The sequence below is a fragment of the Brienomyrus brachyistius genome, unplaced genomic scaffold (genome assembly GCF_023856365.1).
Source record: "Brienomyrus brachyistius isolate T26 unplaced genomic scaffold, BBRACH_0.4 scaffold94, whole genome shotgun sequence".
Taxonomy (NCBI): domain Eukaryota; kingdom Metazoa; phylum Chordata; class Actinopteri; order Osteoglossiformes; family Mormyridae; genus Brienomyrus; species Brienomyrus brachyistius.
This window is the reverse complement of record NW_026042369.1, coordinates 398,758-425,978: the sequence shown is the minus strand read 5'-3', so window position 1 is coordinate 425,978 and position 27,221 is coordinate 398,758. Positions and strand designations below refer to the sequence as shown.

Genomic DNA, 27,221 nt, shown 5'->3' with positions numbered 1-27,221 from the left:
AGTGTGATTTCTTTCTCCAATGACAATGCTTGAAATGGACTCTAATCTGCATATTATATTGGAAACTCCCACTTGGACTTTGACCCTATTTCATCATTCAGTTGACTAAAATATCATGCAGAATTTTTTTTGACACTTAAATGCTAAAGGAAGCGAGGATTTAATCCTTGAATCAATAGAATTAGGTCCAGAAAAGATTACTGGAGAATTGTAAAAACCCTAACCCTAATCCTAGCCCTAACCCTAACCGGAGAGTTGTAAAATTTTATCTAATGAAAATTCTTAAAATTGACTCTAATCTGCATTTTAAATTGGAAACTCCCACTTTGACTTTGACCCTCTTTCATCATTCAGTTGACTAAAATATCATGCAGAATTTTTTTTGACACTTAAATGCTAAAGGAAGCGAGGAATTTAATCCTTGAATCAAAAGAATTAGGTCCTGAAAAGATTACTGGAGAATTGTAAAAACCCTAACCCTAATCCTAGCCCTAACCCTAACCGGAAAGTTGTAATATTTTATCTAATGAAAATTCTTAAAATTGACTCTAATCTGCATTTTAAATTGGAAACTCCCACTTGGACTTTGACCTTTTTCCATCGTTCAGTTCATGAAGATATTCTGAGACAGATCATTTTTGTCAAGTACATGCTAAAGAAAGTCTGTAATTTATTCCTTGAATCAAAAACTTTTGATCCAGGAAAGATTAGCAGAGAAGTGTGATTTTTTTTCTCCAATGACAATGCTTGAAATTGACTCTAATCTGCATTTTAAATTGGAAACTCCCACTTGGACTTTGACCCTCTTTCATCATTCAGTTGACTAAAATATCATGCAGAATTTCTTTTGACACTTAAATGCTAAAGGAAGCGAGGATTTAATCCTTGAATCAAAAGAATTAGGTCCAGAAAAGATTACTGGAGAATTGTAAAAACCCTAACCCTAATCCTAACCCTAACCCTAACCTGAGAGTTGTAAAATATTATCTAATGAAAATGCTTGAAATTGACTCTAATCTGCATTTTAAATTGGAAACTCCCACTTTGACTTTGACCCTCTTTCATCATTCAGTTGACTAAAATGTCATGCAGAATTTTTTTTGACACTTAAATACTAAAGGAAGCGAGGAATTGAATCCTTGAATCAAAATAATTAGGTCCAGAAAAGATTACTGGAGAATTGTAAAAACCCTAACCCTAATCCTAGCCCTAACCCTAACCGGAGAGTTGTAAAATTTTATCTAATGAAAATTCTTAAAATTGACTCTAATCTGCATTTTAAATTGGAAACTCCCACTTGGACTTTGACCTTTTTCCATCGTTCAGTTAATGAAGTTATTCTGAGACAGATCATTTTTGACAAGTACATGCTATAGAAAGTCTGTCATTTATTCCTTGAATCAAAAACTTTTGATCCAGGAAAGATTACCAGAGAAGTGTGATTTTTTTCTCCAATGACAATGCTTGAAATGGACTCTAATCTGCATTTTAAATTGGAAACTCCCACTTGGACTTTGACCCTCTTTCATCATTCAGTTGACTAAAATATCATGCAGAATTATTTTTGACACTTAAATGCTAAAGGAAGCGAGGAATTGAATCCTTGAATCAAAAGAATTAGGTCCAGAAAAGATTACTGGAGAATTGTAAAAACCCTAACCCTAATCCTAGCCCTAACCCTAACCGGAGAGTTGTAAAATTTTATCTAATGAAAATGCTGGAAATTCACTGTAATCTGCATTTTAAATTGGAAACTCCCACTTGGACTTTGATCCTCTTTCATCTTTCAGTTCATGAAGATATTCTGAGACAGATCATTTTTGACAAGTACATGCTACAGAAAGTCTGTATTTTATTCCTTGAATCAAAAACTTTTGATCCAGGAAAGATTAGCAGAGAAGTGTGATTTTTTTTCTCCAATGACAATGCTTGAAATTGACTCTAATCTGCATTTTAAATTGGAAACTCCCACTTGGACTTTGACCCTCTTTCATCATTCAGTTGACTAAAATATCATGCAGAATTTCTTTTGACACTTAAATGCTAAAGGAAGCGAGGATTTAATCCTTGAATCAAAAGAATTAGGTCCAGAAAAGATTACTGGAGAATTGTAAAAACCCTAACCCTAATCCTAACCCTAACCTGAGAGTTGTAAAATTTTATCTAATGAAAATGCTTGAAATTGACTCTAATCTGCATTTTAAATTGGAAACTCCCACTTTGACTTTGACCCTCTTTCATCATTCAGTTGACTAAAATGTCATGCAGAATTTTTTTTGACACTTAAATACTAAAGGAAGCGAGGAATTGAATCCTTGAATCAAAATAATTAGGTCCAGAAAAGATTACTGGAGAATTGTAAAAACCCTAACCCTAATCCTAGCCCTAACCCTAACCGGAGAGTTGTAAAATTTTATCTAATGAAAATTCTTAAAATTGACTCTAATCTGCATTTTAAATTGGAAACTCCCACTTGGACTTTGACCTTTTTCCATCGTTCAGTTCATGAAGATATTCTGAGACAGATCATTTTTGACAAGTACATGCTACAGAAAGTCTGTAATTTATTCCTTGAATCAAAAACTTTTAATCCAGGAAAGATTACCAGAGAAGTGTGATTTTTTTCTCCAATGACAATGCTTGAAATGGACTCTAATCTGCATATTATATTGGAAACTCCCACTTGGACTTTGACCCTATTTCATCATTCAGTTGACTAAAATATCATGCAGAATTTTTTTTGACACTTAAATGCTAAAGGAAGCGAGGATTTAATCCTTGAATCAATAGAATTAGGTCCAGAAAAGATTACTGGAGAATTGTAAAAACCCTAACCCTAATCCTAGCCCTAACCCTAACCGGAGAGTTGTAAAATTTTATCTAATGAAAATTCTTAAAATTGACTCTAATCTGCATTTTAAATTGGAAACTCCCACTTGGACTTTGACCCTCTTTCATCATTCAGTTGACTAAAATATCATGCAGAATTTTTTTTGACACTTAAATGCTAAAGGAAGCGAGGAATTTAATCCTTGAATCAAAAGAATTAGGTCCTGAAAAGATTACTGGAGAATTGTAAAAACCCTAACCCTAATCCTAGCCCTAACCCTAACCGGAGAGTTGTAAAATTTTATCTAATGAAAATTCTTAAAATTGACTCTAATCTGCATTTTAAATTGGAAACTCCCACTTGGACTTTGACCTTTTTCCATCGTTCAGTTCATGAAGATATTCTGAGACAGATCATTTTTGACAAGTACATGCTAAAGAAAGTCTGTAATTTATTCCTTGAATCAAAAACTTTTGATCCAGGAAAGATTAGCAGAGAAGTGTGATTTTTTTTCTCCAATGACAATGCTTGAAATTGACTCTAATCTGCATTTTAAATTGGAAACTCCCACTTGGACTTTGACCCTCTTTCATCATTCAGTTGACTAAAATATCATGCAGAATTTCTTTTGACACTTAAATGCTAAAGGAAGCGAGGATTTAATCCTTGAATCAAAAGAATTAGGTCCAGAAAAGATTACTGGAGAATTGTAAAAACCCTAACCCTAATCCTAGCCCTAACCCTAACCGGAGAGTTGTAAAATTTTATCTAATGAAAATTCTTAAAATTGACTCTAATCTGCATTTTAAATTGGAAACTCCCACTTGGACTTTGACCTTTTTCCATCGTTCAGTTCATGAAGATATTCTGAGACAGATCATTTTTGACAAGTACATGCTACAGAAAGTCTGTAATTTATTCCTTGAAACAAAAACTTTTGATCCAGGAAAGATTACCAGAGAAGTGTGATTTCTTTCTCCAATGACAATGCTTGAAATGGACTCTAATCTGCATATTATATTGGAAACTCCCACTTGGACTTTGACCCTATTTCATCATTCAGTTGACTAAAATATCATGCAGAATTTTTTTTGACACTTAAATGCTAAAGGAAGCGAGGATTTAATCCTTGAATCAATAGAATTAGGTCCAGAAAAGATTACTGGAGAATTGTAAAAACCCTAACCCTAATCCTAGCCCTAACCCTAACCGGAGAGTTGTAAAATTTTATCTAATGAAAATTCTTAAAATTGACTCTAATCTGCATTTTAAATTGGAAACTCCCACTTTGACTTTGACCCTCTTTCATCATTCAGTTGACTAAAATATCATGCAGAATTTTTTTTGACACTTAAATGCTAAAGGAAGCGAGGAATTTAATCCTTGAATCAAAAGAATTAGGTCCTGAAAAGATTACTGGAGAATTGTTATAACCCTAACCCTAATCCTAGCCCTAACCCTAACCGGAAAGTTGTAATATTATATCTAATGAAAATTCTTAAAATTGACTCTAATCTGCATTTTAAATTGGAAACTCCCACTTGGACTTTGACCTTTTTCCATCGTTCAGTTCATGAAGATATTCTGAGACAGATCATTTTTGTCAAGTACATGCTAAAGAAAGTCTGTAATTTATTCCTTGAATCAAAAACTTTTGATCCAGGAAAGATTAGCAGAGAAGTGTGATTTTTTTTCTCCAATGACAATGCTTGAAATTGACTCTAATCTGCATTTTAAATTGGAAACTCCCACTTGGACTTTGACCCTCTTTCATCATTCAGTTGACTAAAATATCATGCAGAATTTCTTTTGACACTTAAATGCTAAAGGAAGCGAGGATTTAATCCTTGAATCAAAAGAATTAGGTCCAGAAAAGATTACTGGAGAATTGTAAAAACCCTAACCCTAATCCTAACCCTAACCCTAACCTGAGAGTTGTAAAATATTATCTAATGAAAATGCTTGAAATTGACTCTAATCTGCATTTTAAATTGGAAACTCCCACTTTGACTTTGACCCTCTTTCATCATTCAGTTGACTAAAATGTCATGCAGAATTTTTTTTGACACTTAAATACTAAAGGAAGCGAGGAATTGAATCCTTGAATCAAAATAATTAGGTCCAGAAAAGATTACTGGAGAATTGTAAAAACCCTAACCCTAATCCTAGCCCTAACCCTAACCGGAGAGTTGTAAAATTTTATCTAATGAAAATTCTTAAAATTGACTCTAATCTGCATTTAAATTGGAAACTCCCACTTGGACTTTGACCTTTTTCCATCGTTCAGTTCATGAAGATATTCTGAGACAGATCATTTTTGACAAGTACATGCTACAGAAAGTCTGTAATTTATTCCTTGAATCAAAAACTTTTGATCCAGGAAAGATTACCAGAGAAGTGTGATTTTTTTCTCCAATGACAATGCTTGAAATGGACTCTAATCTGCATATTAAATTGGAAACTCCCACTTGGACTTCGACCCTCTTTTATCATTCAGTTGACTAAAATATCATGCAGAATTTTTTTTGACACTTAAATGCTAAAGGAAGCGAGGATTTAATCCTTGAATCAATAGAATTAGGTCCAGAAAAAATTACTGGAGAATTGTAAAAACCCTAACCCTAATCCTAGCCCTAACCCTAACTGGAGAGTTGTAAAATTTTATCTAATGAAAATTCTTAAAATTGACTCTAATCTGCATTTTAAATTGGAAACTCCCACTTGGACTTTGACCTTTTTCCATCGTTCAGTTAATGAAGTTATTCTGAGACAGATCATTTTTGACAAGTACATGCTATAGAAAGTCTGTCATTTATTCCTTGAATCAAAAACTTTTGATCCAGGAAAGATTACCAGAGAAGTGTGATTTTTTTCTCCAATGACAATGCTTGAAATGGACTCTAATCTGCATTTTAAATTGGAAACTCCCACTTGGACTTTGACCCTCTTTCATCATTCAGTTGACTAAAATATCATGCAGAATTATTTTTGACACTTAAATGCTAAAGGAAGCGAGGAATTGAATCCTTGAATCAAAAGAATTAGGTCCAGAAAAGATTACTGGAGAATTGTAAAAACCCTAACCCTAATCCTAGCCCTAACCCTAACCGGAGAGTTGTAAAATTTTATCTAATGAAAATGCTGGAAATTGACTGTAATCTGCATTTTAAATTGGAAACTCCCACTTGGACTTTGATCCTCTTTCATCTTTCAGTTCATGAAGATATTCTGAGACAGATCATTTTTGACAAGTACATGCTAAAGAAAGTGTGTAATTTAGTTCTTGAATCAAAAACTTTTGATCCAGGAAAGATTACCAGTGAAGGGTGATTTTTTTTTCTCCAAAAACAATGCTTGAAATTTACTCTAATCTGCATTTTAAATTGGAAACTCCCACTTGGACTTTGACCCTCTTTCATCATTCAGTTGACTAAAATATCATGCAGAATATTTTTTGACACTTAAATGCTAAAGGAAGCGAGGATTTAATCCTTGAATCAATAGAATTAGGTCCAGAAAAGATTACTGGAGAATTGTAAAAACCCTAACCCTAATCCTAGCCCTAACCCTAACCGGAGAGTTGTAAAATTTTATCTAATGAAAATTCTTAAAATTGACTCTAATCTGCATTTTAAATTGGAAACTCACACTTGGACTTTGACCTTTTTCCATCGTTCAGTTCATGAAGATATTCTGAGACAGATCATTTTTGACAAGTACATGCTAAAGAAAGTGTGTAATTTAGTTCTTGAATCAAAAACTTTTGATCCAGGAAAGATTACCAGAGAAGTGTGATTTTTTTTCTCCAATGACAATGCTTGAAATTGACTCTAATCTGCATTTTAAATTGGAAACTCCCACTTGGACTTTGACCTTTTTTCATCGTTCAGTTCATGAAGATATTCTGAGACAGATCATTTTTGACAAGTACATGCTAAAGAAAGTCTGTAATTTATTCCTTGAATCAAAAACTTTTGATCCAGGAAAGATTACCAGAGAAGTGTGATTTTTTTTCTCCAATGACAATGCTTGAAATTGACTCTAATCTGCATTTTAAATTGGAAACTCCCACTTTGACTTTGACCCTCTTTCATCATTCAGTTGACTAAAATATCATGCAGATTTTTTTTTGACACTTAAATGCTAAAGGAAGCGTGGATTTAATCCTTGAATCAAAAGAATTAGGTCCAGAAAAGATTACTGGAGAATTGTAAAAACCCTAACCCTAATCCTAACCCTAACCCTAACCTGAGAGTTGTAAAATTTTATCAAATGAAAATGCTTGAAATTGGCTCTAATCTGAATTTTAAATTGGAAACTCCCACTTGGACTTTGACCGTCTTTCATCATTCAGTTGACTGAAATATCATGCAGAATTTTTTTTGACACTTAAATGCTAAAGGAAGCGAGGATTTAATCCTTGAATCAAAAGAATTAGGTCCAGAAAATATTACTGGAGAATTGTAAAAACCCTAACCCTAATCCTAACCCTAACCCTAACCTGAGAGTTGTAAAATTTTATCAAATGAAAATGCTTGAAATTGACTCTAATCTGCATTTTAAATTGGAAACTCCCACTTGGACTTTGACCGTCTTTCATCATTCAGTTGACTAAAATATCATGCAGAATTTTTTTTGACACTTAAATGCTAAAGGAAGCGAGGATTTAATCCTTGAATCAAAAGAATTAGGTCCAGAAAAGATTACTGGAGAATTGTAAAAACCCTAACCCTAATCCTAACCCTAACCCTAACCTGAGAGTTGTAAAATTTTATCTAATGAAAATGCTTGAAATTGACTCTAATCTGCATTTTAAATTGGAAACTCCCACTTTGACTTTGACCCTCTTTCATCATTCAGTTGACTAAAATATCATGCAGAATTTTTTTGACACTTAAATGCTAAAGGAAGCGAGGAATTGAATCCTTGAATCAAAAGAATTAGGTCCAGAAAAGATTACTGGAGAATTGTAAAAACCCTAACCCTAATCCTAGCCCTAACCCTAACCGGAGAGTTGTAAAATTTTATCTAATGAAAATTCTTAAAATTGACTCTAATCTGCATTTTAAATTGGAAACTCCCACTTGGACTTTGACCTTTTTCCATCGTTCAGTTCATGAAGATATTCTGAGACAGATCATTTTTGACAAGTACATGCTACAGAAAGTCTGTAATTTATTCCTTGAATCAAAAACTTTTGATCCAGGAAAGATTACCAGAGAAGTGTGATTTTTTTCTCCAATGACAATGCTTGAAATGGACTCTAATCTGCATATTATATTGGAAACTCCCACTTGGACTTTGACCCTATTTCATCATTCAGTTGACTAAAATATCATGCAGAATTTTTTTTGACACTTAAATGCTAAAGGAAGCGAGGATTTAATCCTTGAATCAATAGAATTAGGTCCAGAAAAGATTACTGGAGAATTGTAAAAACCCTAACCCTAATCCTAGCCCTAACCCTAACCGGAGAGTTGTAAAATTTTATCTAATGAAAATTCTTAAAATTGACTCTAATCTGCATTTTAAATTGGAAACTCCCACTTGGACTTTGACCTTTTTCCATCGTTCAGTTCATGAAGATATTCTGAGACAGATCATTTTTGACAAGTACATGCTACAGAAAGTCTGTAATTTATTCCTTGAATCAAAAACTTTTGATCCAGGAAAGATTACCAGAGAAGTGTGATTTTTTTCTCCAATGACAATGCTTGAAATGGACTCTAATCTGCATATTATATTGGAAACTCCCACTTGGACTTTGACCCTATTTCATCATTCAGTTGACTAAAATATCATGCAGAATTTTTTTTGACACTTAAATGCTAAAGGAAGCGAGGATTTAATCCTTGAATCAATAGAATTAGGTCCAGAAAAGATTACTGGAGAATTGTAAAAACCCTAACCCTAATCCTAGCCCTAACCCTAACCGGAGAGTTGTAAAATTTTATCTAATGAAAATTCTTAAAATTGACTCTAATCTGCATTTTAAATTGGAAACTCCCACTTGGACTTTGACCTTTTTCCATCGTTCAGTTAATGAAGATATTCTGAGACAGATCATTTTTGACAAGTACATGCTAAAGAAAGTGTGTAATTTAGTTCTTGAATCAAAAACTTTTGATCCAGGAAAGATTACCAGTGAAGGGTGATTTTTTTTTCTCCAAAAACAATGCTTGAAATTTACTCTAATCTGCATTTTAAATTGGAAACTCCCACTTGGACTTTGACCCTCTTTCATCATTCAGTTGACTAAAATATCATGCAGAATTTTTTTTGACACTTAAATGCTAAAGGAAGCGAGGATTTAATCCTTGAATCAAAAGAATTAGGTCCAGAAAAGATTACTGGAGAATTGTAAAAACCCTAACCCTAATCCTAACCCTAACCCTAACCTGAGAGTTGTAAAATTTTATCTAATGAAAATGCTTGAAATTGACTCTAATCTGCATTTTAAATTGGAAACTCCCACTTTGACTTTGACCCTCTTTCATCATTCAGTTGACTAAAATGTCATGCAGAATTTTTTTTGACACTTAAATACTAAAGGAAGCGAGGAATTGAATCCTTGAATCAAAATAATTAGGTCCAGAAAAGATTACTGGAGAATTGTAAAAACCCTAACCCTAATCCTAGCCCTAACCCTAACTGGAGAGTTGTAAAATTTTATCGAATGAAAATTCTTAAAATTGACTCTAATCTGCATTTTAAATTGGAAACTCCCACTTGGACTTTGACCTTTTTCCATCGTTCAGTTCATGAAGATATTCTGAGACAGATCATTTTTGACAAGTACATGCTAAAGTAAGTCTGTAATTTATTCCTTGAATCAAAAACTTTTGATCCAGGAAAGATTACCAGAGAAGTGTGATTTATTTTCTCCAATGACAATGCTTGAAATTGACTCTAATCTGCATTTTAAATTGGAAACTCTCACTTGGACTTTGACCTTTTTCCATCGTTCAGTTCATGAAGATATTCTGAGACAGATCATTTTTGACAAGTACATGCTAAAGAAAGTCTGTAATTTATTCCTTGAATCAAAAACTTTTGATCCAGGAAAGATTACCAGAGAAGTGTGATTTTTTTTCTCCAATGACAATGCTTGAAATTGACTCTAATCTGCATTTTAAATTGGAAACTCCCACTTTGACTTTGACCCTCTTTCATCATTCAGTTGACTAAAATATCATGCAGAATTTTTTTTGACACTTAAATGCTAAAGGAAGCGAGGAATTGAATCCTTGAATCAAAAGAATTAGTTCCAGAAAAGATTACTGGAGAATTGTATAAACCCTAACCCTAATCCTAGCCCTAACCCTAACCGGAGAGTTGTAAAATTTTATCTAATGAAAATTCTTAAAATTGACTCTAATCTGCATTTTAAATTGGAAACTCCCACTTGGACTTTGACCTTTTTCCATCGTTCAGTTCATGAAGATATTCTGAGACAGATCATTTTTGACAAGTACATGCTAAAGAAAGTCTGTAATTTATTCCTTGAATCAAAAACTTTTGATCCAGGAAAGATTAGCAGAGAAGTGTGATTTTTTTTCTCCAATGACAATGCTTGAAATTGACTCTAATCTGCATTTTAAATTGGAAACTCCCACTTGGACTTTGACCCTCTTTCATCATTCAGTTGACTAAAATATCATGCAGAATTTCTTTTGACACTTAAATGCTAAAGGAAGCGAGGATTTAATCCTTGAATCAAAAGAATTAGGTCCAGAAAAGATTACTGGAGAATTGTAAAAACCCTAACCCTAATCCTAACCCTAACCTGAGAGTTGTAAAATTTTATCTAATGAAAATGCTTGAAATTGACTCTAATCTGCATTTTAAATTGGAAACTCCCACTTTGACTTTGACCCTCTTTCATCATTCAGTTAACTAAAATATCATGCAGAATTTTTTTTGACACTTAAATGCTAAAGGAAGCGAGGAATTGAATCCTTGAATCAAAAGAATTAGGTCCAGAAAAGATTACTGGAGAATTGTAAAAACCCTAACCCTAATCCTAGCCCTAACCTTAACCGGAGAGTTGTAAAATTTTATCTAATGAAAATTCTTAAAATTGACTCTAATCTGCATTTTAAATTGGAAACTCCCACTTGGACTTTGACCTTTTTCCATCGTTCAGTTCATGAAGATATTCTGAGACAGATCATTTTTGACAAGTACATGCTACAGAAAGTCTGTAATTTATTCCTTGAATCAAAAACTTTTGATCCAGGAAAGATTACCAGAGAAGTGTGATTTTTTTCTCCAATGACAATGCTTGAAATTGACTCTAATCTGCATTTTAAATTGGAAACTCCCACTTGGACTTTGACCCTCTTTCATCATTCAGTTGACTAAAATATCATGCAGAATTTTTTTTGACACTTAAATGTTAAAGGAAGCGAGGATTTAATCCTTGAATCAAAAGAATTAGGTCCAGAAAAGAATACTGGAGAATTGTAAAAACCCTAACCCTAATCCTAGCCCTAACCCTAACCGGAGAGTTGTAAAATTTTATCTAATGAAAATGCTGGAAATTGACTGTAATCTGCATTTTAAATTGGAAACTCCCACTTGGACTTTGATCCTCTTTCATCATTCAATTGACTAAAATATCATGCAGAATTTTTTTTGACACTTAAATGCTAAAGGAAGCGAGGATTTAATCCTTGAATCAAAATAATTAGGTCCAGAAAAGATTACTGGAGAATTGTAAAAACCCTAACCCTAATCCTAACCCTAACCCTAACCTGAGAGTTGTAAAATTTTATCTAATGAAAATGCTTGAAATTGACTCTAATCTGCATTTTAAATTGGAAACTCCCACTTTGACTTTGACCCTCTTTCATCATACAGTTGACTAAAATATCATGCAGAATTTTTTTTGACGCTTAAATGCTAAAGAAAGCGAGGAATTGAATCCTTGAATCAAAAGAATTAGGTCCAGAAAAGATTACTGGAGAATTGTAAAAACCCTAACCCTAATCCTAGCCCTAACCCTAACCGGAGAGTTGTAAAATTTTATCTAATGAAAATTCTTAAAATTGACTTTAAGGGAAGCGTGGAATTTTGTCCTTGAATCAAAAAAATTTCATCCTGAAAAGATTACCCAAGAATTGTAAATTTTTCTCTCCAATGAACATGCTTGAAATTGAGTCTCATCTGCATCTTAAAATGGACACATCCTCTTGTACTTTCACCTTGTTTCATTTTTCATTTGACAAAGTCATTCTGAGGCAGAAAATTTTTGACACCTAATTGTTCAGGTACATTTGAGAGAAATATTTCGCAGCACGTCAGCTGTCTTCATATTTATGTTCTGGCAGAATATAGGGCCAGGGCATAGGCATTGCTTTGCCACCGACATGAGGAAAGCTCATACCGCTTCCACACCTATATATTCTTTCATCTGTTGGTAAATCTGTGCTTGCTATGGCAACACATATACTAAAATTGGAACGATACAGAGAAGATTAGCATGGCCCCTGCGCAAGGATGACACGCAAATTCGTGAAGCGTTCCATATTTTGCTTGGTTTCCCTGGTTCCTAACTTAATCAAACTGCATGCAATGATAGAGTCTAGTCAAGTGGCTTTTATTGTCATTTTGACCATATACAGTGATACAATACACAGTGGAATGAGACAGCATTCCTCCAGGACCATGGTACTATGTATAACACTACATCGACACAGGACTACATAAAGAGCAAGTGTGCAAAAACAGTGTGACACAAGACAGTGCAATAGAAGAAATAGAAGTGATGATAGGAGGTAAGACAGGCTAAGTGTGAAGTGCAACAGTGCAATTGGTTGTGCAAAACGTTATTGAGGTATTGGACACCATGTGGAATATTCCTAAATGAAACTATTGCAATACTTCTCAAGGAATGGACGTTAGGAGGAAACCTGTTCAGTATAGATGATTGGAATAATCAGAAAAATATAAAGCAGCATGAAATTCTTTCACTGGAAAAGACTGAGCCTGGTACAAGCATCTTATGGTTATATGTGAAGATGAGGAAAATATCAGATGGCTATGCTGACTCAAATGTTATTTGTACCACAGTTCTGTATTTAGGTCTTTGAATCTAAAGTATCTGATACAGAACAGATGACCGGGGACATGTAGAATTGAGTCTCCAATGAAAAATGCTTGAAATTAACTCAACTCTGCATTTTAGAATGGAAACTCCCACTTGGACTTTGACCCTATTTCATAATTTAGTTGACTAAAATATCATGCAGAATTTTTTTTGACACATAAATGCTAAAGGAAGCGAGGATTTAATCCTTGAATCAAAAGAATTAGGTCCAGAAAAGATTACTGAAGAATTGTAAAAACCCTAACCCTAATCCTAGCCCTAACCCTAACCGGAGAGTTGTAAAATTTTATCTAATGAAAATTCTTAAAATTGACTCTAACCTGCATTTTAAATTGGAAACTCCCACTTGGACTTTGACCTTTTTCCATCGTTCAGTTCATGAAGATATTCTGAGACAGATCATTTTTGACAAGTACATGCTAAGGAAAGTCTGTAATTTATTCCTTGAATCAAAAACTTTTGATCCAGGAAAGATTAGCAGAGAAGTGTGATTTTTTTTCTCCAATGACAATGCTTGAAATTGACTCTAATCTGCATTTTAAATTGGAAACTCCCACTTGGACTTTGACCCTCTTTCATCATTCAGTTGACTAAAATATCATGCAGAATTTTTTTTGACACTTAAATGCTAAAGGAAGCGAGGATTTAATCCTTGAATCAAAAGAATTAGGTCCAGAAAAGATTACTGGAGAATTGTAAAAACCCTAACCCTAATCCTAACCCTAACCCTAACCTGAGAGTTGTAAAATTTTATCTAATGAAAATGCTTGAAATTGACTCTAATCTGCATTTTAAATTAGAAACTCCCACTTTGACTTTGACCCTCTTTCATCATTCAGTTGACTAAAATGTCATGCAGAATTTTTTTTGACACTTAAATACTAAAGGAAGCGAGGAATTGAATCCTTGAATCAAAAGAATTAGGTCCAGAAACGATTACTGGAGAATTGTAAAAACCCTAACCCTAACCCTAATCCTAGCCCTAACCCTAACCGGAGAGTTGTAAAATTTTATCTAATGAAAATTCTTAAAATTGACTCTAATCTGCATTTTAAATTGGAAACTCCCACTTGGACTTTGACCTTTTTCCATCGTTCAGTTCATGAAGATATTCTGAGACAGATCATTTTTGACAAGTACATGCTAAAGAAAGTCTGTAATTTATTCCTTGAATCAAAAACTTTTGATCCAGGAAAGATTAGCAGAGAAGTGTGATTTTTTTTCTCCAATGACAATGCTTGAAATTGACTCTAATCTGCATTTTAAATTGGAAACTCCCACTTGGACTTTGACCCTCTTTCATCATTCAGTTGACTAAAATATCATGCAGAATTTCTTTTGACACTTAAATGCTAAAGGAAGCGAGGATTTAATCCTTGAATCAAAAGAATTAGGTCCAGAAAAGATTACTGGAGAATTGTAAAAACCCTAACCCTAATCCTAACCCTAACCCTAACCTGAGAGTTGTAAAATTTTATCTAATGAAAATGCTTGAAATTGACTCTAATCTGCATTTTAAATTGGAAACTCCCACTTTGACTTTGACCTTTTTCCATCGTTCAGTTAATGAAGATATTCTGAGACAGATCATTTTTGACAAGTACATGCTACAGAAAGTCTGTCATTTATTCCTTGAATCAAAAACTTTTGATCCAGGAAAGATTACCAGAGAAGTGTGATTTTTTTCTCCAATGACAATGCTTGAAATGGACTCTAATCTGCATTTTAAATTGGAAACTCCCACTTGGACTTTGATCCTCTTTCATAATTCAGTTCATCAAGATATTCTGAGACAGATCATTTTTGACAAGTACATGCTAAAGAAAGTGTGTAATTTAGTTCTTGAATCAAAAACTTTTGATCCAGGAAAGATTACCAGTGAAGGGTGATTTTTTTTTCTCCAAAAACAATGCTTGAAATTTACTCTAATCTGCATTTTAAATTGGAAACTCCCACTTGGACTTTGACCCTCTTTCATCATTCAGTTGACTAAAATATCATGCAGAATTTTTTTTGACACTTAAATGCTAAAGGAAGCGAGGATTTAATCCTTGAATCAATAGAATTAGGTCCAGAAAAGATTACTGGAGAATTGTAAAAACCCTAACCCTAATCCTAGCCCTAACCCTAACCGGAGAGTTGTAAAATTTTATCTAATGAAAATTCTTAAAATTGACTCTAATCTGCATTTTAAATTGGAAACTCACACTTGAACTTTGACCTTTTTCCATCGTTCAGTTCATGAAGATATTCTGAGACAGATCATTTTTGACAAGTACATGCTAAAGAAAGTGTGTAATTTAGTTCTTGAATCAAAAACTTTTGATCCAGGAAAGATTACCAGAGAAGTGTGATTTTTTTTCTCCAATGACAATGCTTGAAATTGACTCTAATCTGCATTTTAAATTGGAAACTCCCACTTGGACTTTGACCTTTTTCCATCGTTCAGTTCATGAAGATATTCTGAGACAGATCATTTTTGACAAGTACATTCTAAAGAAAGTCTGTAATTTATTCCTTGAATCAAAAACTTTTGATCCAGGAAAGATTAGCAGAGAAGTGTGATTTTTTTTCTCCAATGACAATGCTTGAAATTGACTCTTATCTGCATATTAAATTGGAAACTCCCACTTTGACTTTGACCCTCTTTCATCATTCAGTTGACTAAAATATCATGCAGAATTTTTTTTGACACTTAAATGCTAAAGGAAGCGAGGATTTAATCCTTGAATCAAAATAATTAGGTCCAGAAAAGATTACTGGAGAATTGTAAAAACCCTAACCCTAATCCTAGCCCTAACCCTAACCGGAGAGTTGTAAAATTTTATCTAATGAAAATTCTTAAAATTGACTTTAAGGGAAGCGTGGAATTTTGTCCTTGAATCAAAAAAATTTCATCCTGAAAAGATTACCCAAGAATTGTAAATTTTTCTCTCCAATGAACATGCTTGAAATTGAGTCTCATCTGCATTTTAAAATGGACACATCCTCTTGTACTTTCACCTTGTTTCATTTTTCATTTGACAAAGTCATTCTGAGGCAGAAAATTTTTGACACCTAATTGTTAAGTTACATTTGAGAGAAATATTTCGCAGCACGTCAGCTGTCTTCATATTTATGTTCTGGCAGAATATAGGGCCAGGGCATAGGCATTGCTTTGCCACCGACATGAGGAAAGCTCATACCGCTTCCACACCTATATATTCTTTCATCTGTTGGTAAATCTGTGCTTGCTATGGCAACACATATACTAAAATTGGAACGATACAGAGAAGATTAGCATGGCCCCTGCGCAAGGATGACACGCAAATTCGTGAAGCGTTCCATATTTTGCTTGGTTTCCCTGGTTCCTAACTTAATCAAACTGCATGCAATGATAGAGTCTAGTCAAGTGGCTTTTATTGTCATTTTGACCATATACAGTGATACAATACACAGTGAAATGAGACAGCATTCCTCCAGGACCATGGTACTATGTATAACACTACATCGACACAGGACTACATAAAGAGCAAGTGTGCAAAAACAGTGTGACACAAGACAGTGCAATAGAAGAAATAGAAGTGATAATAGGAGGTAAGACAGGCTAAGTGTGAAGTGCAACAGTGCAACTGGTTGTGCAAAACGTTATTGAGGTATTGGACACCATGTGGAATATTCCTAAATGAAACTATTGCAATACTTCTCAAGGAATGGACGTTAGGAGGAAACCTGTTCAGTATAGATGATTGGAATAATCAGAAAAATATAAAGCAGCATGACATTCTTTCACTGGAAAAGACTGAGCCTGGTACAAGCATCTTATGGTTATATGTGAAGATGAGGAAAATATCAGATGGCTATGCTGACTCAAATGTTATTTGTACCACAGTTCTGTATTTAGGTCTTTGAATCTAAAGTATCTGATACAGAACAGATGACCGGGGACATGTAGAATTGAGTCTCCAATGAAAAATGCTTGAAATTAACTCAACTCTGCATTTTAGAATGGAAACTCCCACTTGGACTTTGACCCTCTTTCATCATTCAGTTGACTAAAATATCATGCAGAATTTTTTTTGACACTTAAATGCTAAAGGAAGCGAGGATTTAATCCTTGAATCAAAAGAATTAGGTCCAGAAAAGATTACTGGAGAATTGTAAAAACCCTAACCCTAATCCTAACCCTAACCCTAACCTGAGAGTTGTAAAATTTTATCTAATGAAAATGCTTGAAATTGACTCTAATCTGCATTTTAAATTGGAAACTCCCACTTTGACTTTGACCCTCTTTCATCATTCAGTTGACTAAAATCTCATGCAGAATTTTTTTTGACACTTTAATACTAAAGGAAGCGAGGAATTGAATCCTTGAATCAAAAGAATTAGGTCCAGAAACGATTACTGGAGAATTGTAAAAACCCTAACCCTAACCCTAATCCTAGCCCTAACCCTAACCGGAGAGTTGTAAAATTTTATCTAATGAAAATTCTTAAAATTGACTCTAATCTGCATTTTAAATTGGAAACTCCCACTTGGACTTTGACCTTTTTCCATCGTTCAGTTCATGAATATATTCTGAGACAGATCATTTTTGACAAGTACATGCTAAGGAAAGTCTGTAATTTATTCCTTGAATCAAAAACTTTTGATCCAGGAAAGATTACCAGAGAAGTGTGATTTTTTTCTCCAATGACAATGCTTGAAATGGACTCTAATCTGCATATTAAATTGGAAACTCCCACTTGGACTTTGACCCTCTTTCATCATTCAGTTGACTAAAATATCATGCAGAATTTTTTTTGACACTTAAATGCTAAAGGAAGCGAGGATTTAATCCTTGAATCAATAGAATTAGGTCCAGAAAAGATTACTGGAGAATTGTAAAAACCCTAACCCTAATCCTAGCCCTAAACCTAACTGGAGAGTTGTAAAATTTTATCTAATGAAAATTCTTAAAATTGACTCTAATCTGCATTTTAAATTGGAAACTCCCACTTGGACTTTGACCTTTTTCCATCGTTCAGTTCATGAAGATATTCTGAGACTGTTCATTTTTGACAAGTACATGCTACAGAAAGTCTGTAATTTATTCCTTGAATCAAAAACTTTTGATCCAGGAAAGATTACCAGAGAAGTGTGATTTTTTTCTCCAATGACAATGCTTGAAATGGACTCTAATCTGCATTTAAAATTGGAAACTCCCACTTTGACTTTGACCCTCTTTCATCATTCAGTTGACTAAAATATCATGCAGAATTTTTTTTGACACTTAAATGCTAAAGGAAGCGAGGATTTAATCCTTGAATCAAAATAATTAGGTCCAGAAAAGATTACTGGAGAATTGTAAAAACCCTAACCCTAATCCTAGCCCTAAACCTAACCGGAGAGTTGTAAAATTTTATCTAATGAAAATTCTTAAAATTGACTTTAAGGGAAGCGTGGAATTTTGTCCTTGAATCAAAAAAATTTCATCCTGAAAAGATTACCCAAGAATTGTAAATTTTTCTCTCCAATGAACATGCTTGAAATTGAGTCTCATCTGCATTTTAAAATGGACACATCCTCTTGTACTTTCACCTTGTTTCATTTTTCATTTGACAAAGTCATTCTGAGGCAGAAAATTTTTGACACCTAATTGTTAAGTTACATTTGAGAGAAATATTTCGCAGCACGTCAGCTGTCTTCATATTTATGTTCTGGCAGAATATAGGGCCAGGGCATAGGCATTGCTTTGCCACCGACATGAGGAAAGCTCATACCGCTTCCACACCTATATATTCTTTCATCTGTTGGTAAATCTGTGCTTTCTATGGCAACACATATACTAAAATTGGAACGATACAGAGAAGATTAGCATGGCCCCTGCGCAAGGATGACACGCAAATTCGTGAAGCGTTCCATATTTTGCTTGGTTTCCCTGGTTCCTAACTTAATCAAACTGCATGCAATGATAGAGTCTAGTCAAGTGGCTTTTATTGTCATTTTGACCATATACAGTGATACAATACACAGTGAAATGAGACAGCATTCCTCCAGGACCATGGTACTATGTATAACACTACATCGACACAGGACTACATAAAGAGCAAGTGTGCAAAAACAGTGTGACACAAGACAGTGCAATAGAAGAAATAGAAGTGATAATAGGAGGTAAGACAGGCTAAGTGTGAAGTGCAACAGTGCAACTGGTTGTGCAAAACGTTATTGAGGTATTGGACACCATGTGGAATATTCCTAAATGAAACTATTGCAATACTTCTCAAGGAATGGACGTTAGGAGGAAACCTGTTCAGTATAGATGATTGGAATAATCAGAAAAATATAAAGCAGCATGACATTCTTTCACTGGAAAAGACTGAGCCTGGTACAAGCATCTTATGGTTATATGTGAAGATGAGGAAAATATCAGATGGCTATGCTGACTCAAATGTTATTTGTACCACAGTTCTGTATTTAGGTCTTTGAATCTAAAGTATCTGATACAGAACAGATGACCGGGGACATGTAGAATTGAGTCTCCAATGAAAAATGCTTGAAATTAACTCAACTCTGCATTTTAGAATGGAAACTCCCACTTGGACTTTGACCCTCTTTCATCATTCAGTTGACTAAAATATCATGCAGAATTTTTTTTGACACTTAAATGCTAAAGGAAGCGAGGATTTAATCCTTGAATCAAAAGAATTAGGTCCAGAAAAGATTACTGGAGAATTGTAAAAACCCTAACCCTAATCCTAACCCTAACCCTAACCTGAGAGTTGTAAAATTTTATCTAATGAAAATGCTTGAAATTGACTCTAATCTGCATTTTAAATTGGAAACTCCCACTTTGACTTTGACCCTCTTTCATCATTCAGTTGACTAAAATGTCATGCAGAATTTTTTTTGACACTTTAATACTAAAGGAAGCGAGGAATTGAATCCTTGAATCAAAAGAATTAGGTCCAGAAACGATTACTGGAGAATTGTAAAAACCCTAACCCTAACCCTAATCCTAGCCCTAACCCTAACCGGAGAGTTGTAAAATTTTATCTAATGAAAATTCTTAAAATTGACTCTAATCTGCATTTTAAATTGGAAACTCCCACTTGGACTTTGACCTTTTTCCATCGTTCAGTTCATGAATATATTCTGAGACAGATCATTTTTGACAAGTACATGCTAAGGAAAGTCTGTAATTTATTCCTTGAATCAAAAACTTTTGATCCAGGAAAGATTACCAGAGAAGTGTGATTTTTTTCTCCAATGACAATGCTTGAAATGGACTCTAATCTGCATATTAAATTGGAAACTCCCACTTGGACTTTGACCCTCTTTCATCATTCAGTTGACTAAAATATCATGCAGAATTTTTTTTGACACTTAAATGCTAAAGGAAGCGAGGATTTAATCCTTGAATCAATAGAATTAGGTCCAGAAAAGATTACTGGAGAATTGTAAAAACCCTAACCCTAATCCTAGCCCTAAACCTAACTGGAGAGTTGTTAAATTTTATCTAATGAAAATTCTTAAAATTGACTCTAATCTGCATTTTAAATTGGAAACTCCCACTTGGACTTTGACCTTTTTCCATCGTTCAGTTCATGAAGATATTCTGAGACAGTTCATTTTTGACAAGTACATGCTACAGAAAGTCTGTAATTTATTCCTTGAATCAAAAACTTTTGATCCAGGAAAGATTACCAGAGAAGTGTGATTTTTTTCTCCAATGACAATGCTTGAAATGGACTCTAATCTGCATTTAAAATTGGAAACTCCCACTTTGACTTTGACCCTCTTTCATCATTCAGTTGACTAAAATATCATGCAGAATTTTTTTTGACACTTAAATGCTAAAGGAAGTGAGGAATTGAATCCTTGAATCAAAAGAATCAGGTCCAGAAAAGATTACTGGAGAATTGTAAAAACCCTAACCCTAATCCTAGCCCTAACCCTAACCGGAGAGTTGTAAAATTTTATCTAATGAAAATTCTTAAAATTGACTCTAATCTGCATTTTAAATTGGAAACTCCCACTTGGACTTTGACCTTTTTCCATCGTTCAGTTCATGAATATATTCTGAGACAGATCATTTTTGACAAGTACATGCTAAGGAAAGTCTGTAATTTATTCCTTGAATCAAAAACTTTTGATCCAGGAAAGATTACCAGAGAAGTGTGATTTTTTTCTCCAATGACAATGCTTGAAATGGACTCTAATCTGCATATTAAATTGGAAACTCCCACTTGGACTTTGACCCTCTTTCATCATTCAGTTGACTAAAATATCATGCAGAATTTTTTTTGACACTTAAATGCTAAAGGAAGCGAGGATTTAATCCTTGAATCAATAGAATTAGGTCCAGAAAAGATTACTGGAGAATTGTAAAAACCCTAACCCTAATCCTAGCCCTAAACCTAACTGGAGAGTTGTTAAATTTTATCTAATGAAAATTCTTAAAATTGACTCTAATCTGCATTTTAAATTGGAAACTCCCACTTGGACTTTGACCTTTTTCCATCGTTCAGTTCATGAAGATATTCTGAGACAGTTCATTTTTGACAAGTACATGCTACAGAAAGTCTGTAATTTATTCCTTGAATCAAAAACTTTTGATCCAGGAAAGATTACCAGAGAAGTGTGATTTTTTTCTCCAATGACAATGCTTGAAATGGACTCTAATCTGCATTTAAAATTGGAAACTCCCACTTTGACTTTGACCCTCTTTCATCATTCAGTTGACTAAAATATCATGCAGAATTTTTTTTGACACTTAAATGCTAAAGGAAGCGAGGATTTAATCCTTGAATCAAAAGAATTAGGTCCAGAAAAGATTACTGGAGAATTGTAAAAACCCTAACCCTAATCCTAACCCTAACCCTAACCTGAGAGTTGTAAAATTTTATCTAATGAAAATGCTTGAAATTGACTCTAATCTGCATTTTAAATTAGAAACTCCCACTTTGACTTTGACCCTCTTTCATCATTCAGTTGACTAAAATGTCATGCAGAATTTTTTTTGACACTTAAATACTAAAGGAAGCGAGGAATTGAATCCTTGAATCAAAAGAATTAGGTCCAGAAACGATTACTGGAGAATTGTAAAAACCCTAACCCTAACCCTAATCCTAGCCCTAACCCTAACCGGAGAGTTGTAAAATTTTATCTAATGAAAATTCTTAAAATTGACTCTAATCTGCATTTTAAATTGGAAACTCCCACTTGGACTTTGACCTTTTTCCATCGTTCAGTTCATGAAGATATTCTGAGACAGATCATTTTTGACAAGTACATGCTAAAGAAAGTCTGTAATTTATTCCTTGAATCAAAAACTTTTGATCCAGGAAAGATTAGCAGAGAAGTGTGATTTTTTTTCTCCAATGACAATGCTTGAAATTGACTCTAATCTGCATTTTAAATTGGAAACTCCCACTTGGACTTTGACCCTCTTTCATCATTCAGTTGACTAAAATATCATGCAGAATTTCTTTTGACACTTAAATGCTAAAGGAAGCGAGGATTTAATCCTTGAATCAAAAGAATTAGGTCCAGAAAAGATTACTGGAGAATTGTAAAAACCCTAACCCTAATCCTAACCCTAACCCTAACCTGAGAGTTGTAAAATTTTATCTAATGAAAATGCTTGAAATTGACTCTAATCTGCATTTTAAATTGGAAACTCCCACTTTGACTTTGACCTTTTTCCATCGTTCAGTTAATGAAGATATTCTGAGACAGATCATTTTTGACAAGTACATGCTACAGAAAGTCTGTCATTTATTCCTTGAATCAAAAACTTTTGATCCAGGAAAGATTACCAGAGAAGTGTGATTTTTTTCTCCAATGACAATGCTTGAAATGGACTCTAATCTGCATTTTAAATTGGAAACTCCCACTTGGACTTTGATCCTCTTTCATAATTCAGTTCAAGATATTCTGAGACAGATCATTTTTGACAAGTACATGCTAAAGAAAGTGTGTAATTTAGTTCTTGAATCAAAAACTTTTGATCCAGGAAAGATTACCAGTGAAGGGTGATTTTTTTTTCTCCAAAAACAATGCTTGAAATTTACTCTAATCTGCATTTTAAATTGGAAACTCCCACTTGGACTTTGACCCTCTTTCATCATTCAGTTGACTAAAATATCATGCAGAATTTTTTTTGACACTTAAATGCTAAAGGAAGCGAGGATTTAATCCTTGAATCAATAGAATTAGGTCCAGAAAAGATTACTGGAGAATTGTAAAAACCCTAACCCTAATCCTAGCCCTAACCCTAACCGGAGAGTTGTAAAATTTTATCTAATGAAAATTCTTAAAATTGACTCTAATCTGCATTTTAAATTGGAAACTCACACTTGAACTTTGACCTTTTTCCATCGTTCAGTTCATGAAGATATTCTGAGACAGATCATTTTTGACAAGTACATGCTAAAGAAAGTGTGTAATTTAGTTCTTGAATCAAAAACTTTTGATCCAGGAAAGATTACCAGAGAAGTGTGATTTTTTTTCTCCAATGACAATGCTTGAAATTGACTCTAATCTGCATTTTAAATTGGAAACTCCCACTTGGACTTTGACCTTTTTCCATCGTTCAGTTCATGAAGATATTCTGAGACAGATCATTTTTGACAAGTACATTCTAAAGAAAGTCTGTAATTTATTCCTTGAATCAAAAACTTTTGATCCAGGAAAGATTAGCAGAGAAGTGTGATTTTTTTTCTCCAATGACAATGCTTGAAATTGACTCTTATCTGCATATTAAATTGGAAACTCCCACTTTGACTTTGACCCTCTTTCATCATTCAGTTGACTAAAATATCATGCAGAATTTTTTTTGACACTTAAATGCTAAAGGAAGCGAGGATTTAATCCTTGAATCAAAATAATTAGGTCCAGAAAAGATTACTGGAGAATTGTAAAAACCCTAACCCTAATCCTAGCCCTAACCCTAACCGGAGAGTTGTAAAATTTTATCTAATGAAAATTCTTAAAATTGACTTTAAGGGAAGCGTGGAATTTTGTCCTTGAATCAAAAAAATTTCATCCTGAAAAGATTACCCAAGAATTGTAAATTTTTCTCTCCAATGAACATGCTTGAAATTGAGTCTCATCTGCATTTTAAAATGGACACATCCTCTTGTACTTTCACCTTGTTTCATTTTTCATTTGACAAAGTCATTCTGAGGCAGAAAATTTTTGACACCTAATTGTTAAGTTACATTTGAGAGAAATATTTCGCAGCACGTCAGCTGTCTTCATATTTATGTTCTGGCAGAATATAGGGCCAGGGCATAGGCATTGCTTTGCCACCGACATGAGGAAAGCTCATACCGCTTCCACACCTATATATTCTTTCATCTGTTGGTAAATCTGTGCTTGCTATGGCAACACATATACTAAAATTGGAACGATACAGAGAAGATTAGCATGGCCCCTGCGCAAGGATGACACGCAAATTCGTGAAGCGTTCCATATTTTGCTTGGTTTCCCTGGTTCCTAACTTAATCAAACTGCATGCAATGATAGAGTCTAGTCAAGTGGCTTTTATTGTCATTTTGACCATATACAGTGATACAATACACAGTGAAATGAGACAGCATTCCTCCAGGACCATGGTACTATGTATAACACTACATCGACACAGGACTACATAAAGAGCAAGTGTGCAAAAACAGTGTGACACAAGACAGTGCAATAGAAGAAATAGAAGTGATAATAGGAGGTAAGACAGGCTAAGTGTGAAGTGCAACAGTGCAACTGGTTGTGCAAAACGTTATTGAGGTATTGGACACCATGTGGAATATTCCTAAATGAAACTATTGCAATACTTCTCAAGGAATGGACGTTAGGAGGAAACCTGTTCAGTATAGATGATTGGAATAATCAGAAAAATATAAAGCAGCATGACATTCTTTCACTGGAAAAGACTGAGCCTGGTACAAGCATCTTATGGTTATATGTGAAGATGAGGAAAATATCAGATGGCTATGCTGACTCAAATGTTATTTGTACCACAGTTCTGTATTTAGGTCTTTGAATCTAAAGTATCTGATACAGAACAGATGACCGGGGACATGTAGAATTGAGTCTCCAATGAAAAATGCTTGAAATTAACTCAACTCTGCATTTTAGAATGGAAACTCCCACTTGGACTTTGACCCTCTTTCATCATTCAGTTGACTAAAATATCATGCAGAATTTTTTTTGACACTTAAATGCTAAAGGAAGCGAGGATTTAATCCTTGAATCAAAAGAATTAGGTCCAGAAAAGATTACTGGAGAATTGTAAAAACCCTAACCCTAATCCTAACCCTAACCCTAACCTGAGAGTTGTAAAATTTTATCTAATGAAAATGCTTGAAATTGACTCTAATCTGCATTTTAAATTGGAAACTCCCACTTTGACTTTGACCCTCTTTCATCATTCAGTTGACTAAAATCTCATGCAGAATTTTTTTTGACACTTTAATACTAAAGGAAGCGAGGAATTGAATCCTTGAATCAAAAGAATTAGGTCCAGAAACGATTACTGGAGAATTGTAAAAACCCTAACCCTAACCCTAATCCTAGCCCTAACCCTAACCGGAGAGTTGTAAAATTTTATCTAATGAAAATTCTTAAAATTGACTCTAATCTGCATTTTAAATTGGAAACTCCCACTTGGACTTTGACCTTTTTCCATCGTTCAGTTCATGAATATATTCTGAGACAGATCATTTTTGACAAGTACATGCTAAGGAAAGTCTGTAATTTATTCCTTGAATCAAAAACTTTTGATCCAGGAAAGATTACCAGAGAAGTGTGATTTTTTTCTCCAATGACAATGCTTGAAATGGACTCTAATCTGCATATTAAATTGGAAACTCCCACTTGGACTTTGACCCTCTTTCATCATTCAGTTGACTAAAATATCATGCAGAATTTTTTTTGACACTTAAATGCTAAAGGAAGCGAGGATTTAATCCTTGAATCAATAGAATTAGGTCCAGAAAAGATTACTGGAGAATTGTAAAAACCCTAACCCTAATCCTAGCCCTAAACCTAACTGGAGAGTTGTAAAATTTTATCTAATGAAAATTCTTAAAATTGACTCTAATCTGCATTTTAAATTGGAAACTCCCACTTGGACTTTGACCTTTTTCCATCGTTCAGTTCATGAAGATATTCTGAGACAGTTCATTTTTGACAAGTACATGCTACAGAAAGTCTGTAATTTATTCCTTGAATCAAAAACTTTTGATCCAGGAAAGATTACCAGAGAAGTGTGATTTTTTTCTCCAATGACAATGCTTGAAATGGACTCTAATCTGCATTTAAAATTGGAAACTCCCACTTTGACTTTGACCCTCTTTCATCATTCAGTTGACTAAAATATCATGCAGAATTTTTTTTGACACTTAAATGCTAAAGGAAGCGAGGATTTAATCCTTGAATCAAAATAATTAGGTCCAGAAAAGATTACTGGAGAATTGTAAAAACCCTAACCCTAATCCTAGCCCTAAACCTAACCGGAGAGTTGTAAAATTTTATCTAATGAAAATTCTTAAAATTGACTTTAAGGGAAGCGTGGAATTTTGTCCTTGAATCAAAAAAATTTCATCCTGAAAAGATTACCCAAGAATTGTAAATTTTTCTCTCCAATGAACATGCTTGAAATTGAGTCTCATCTGCATTTTAAAATGGACACATCCTCTTGTACTTTCACCTTGTTTCATTTTTCATTTGACAAAGTCATTCTGAGGCAGAAAATTTTTGACACCTAATTGTTAAGTTACATTTGAGAGAAATATTTCGCAGCACGTCAGCTGTCTTCATATTTATGTTCTGGCAGAATATAGGGCCAGGGCATAGGCATTGCTTTGCCACCGACATGAGGAAAGCTCATACCGCTTCCACACCTATATATTCTTTCATCTGTTGGTAAATCTGTGCTTTCTATGGCAACACATATACTAAAATTGGAACGATACAGAGAAGATTAGCATGGCCCCTGCGCAAGGATGACACGCAAATTCGTGAAGCGTTCCATATTTTGCTTGGTTTCCCTGGTTCCTAACTTAATCAAACTGCATGCAATGATAGAGTCTAGTCAAGTGGCTTTTATTGTCATTTTGACCATATACAGTGATACAATACACAGTGAAATGAGACAGCATTCCTCCAGGACCATGGTACTATGTATAACACTACATCGACACAGGACTACATAAAGAGCAAGTGTGCAAAAACAGTGTGACACAAGACAGTGCAATAGAAGAAATAGAAGTGATAATAGGAGGTAAGACAGGCTAAGTGTGAAGTGCAACAGTGCAACTG

At 34.1% G+C, this 27,221-nt stretch overlaps 5 non-coding genes across 5 annotated transcripts; all 5 read left to right on the top strand.

The window, feature by feature from the left end:
- The first annotated feature begins 12,259 nt into the window (after positions 1–12,259).
- LOC125727354 (U6 spliceosomal RNA) lies at positions 12,260–12,366 on the top strand. Its single transcript, XR_007388716.1, has one exon. It is a non-coding gene; the product is annotated as a U6 spliceosomal RNA (small nuclear RNA).
- A 3,801-nt stretch (positions 12,367–16,167) lies between these two features.
- On the top strand, positions 16,168–16,274 carry LOC125727353 (U6 spliceosomal RNA). Its single transcript, XR_007388715.1, has one exon. It is a non-coding gene; the product is annotated as a U6 spliceosomal RNA (small nuclear RNA).
- Positions 16,275–18,723: 2,449 nt separating this feature from the next.
- LOC125727351 (U6 spliceosomal RNA) lies at positions 18,724–18,830 on the top strand. Its single transcript, XR_007388713.1, has one exon. It is a non-coding gene; the product is annotated as a U6 spliceosomal RNA (small nuclear RNA).
- Positions 18,831–24,277: 5,447 nt separating this feature from the next.
- LOC125727352 (U6 spliceosomal RNA) lies at positions 24,278–24,384 on the top strand. Its single transcript, XR_007388714.1, has one exon. It is a non-coding gene; the product is annotated as a U6 spliceosomal RNA (small nuclear RNA).
- A 2,449-nt stretch (positions 24,385–26,833) lies between these two features.
- LOC125727340 (U6 spliceosomal RNA) lies at positions 26,834–26,940 on the top strand. The gene has a single exon (XR_007388702.1). It is a non-coding gene; the product is annotated as a U6 spliceosomal RNA (small nuclear RNA).
- The last annotated feature ends 281 nt before the right edge of the window (positions 26,941–27,221 follow it).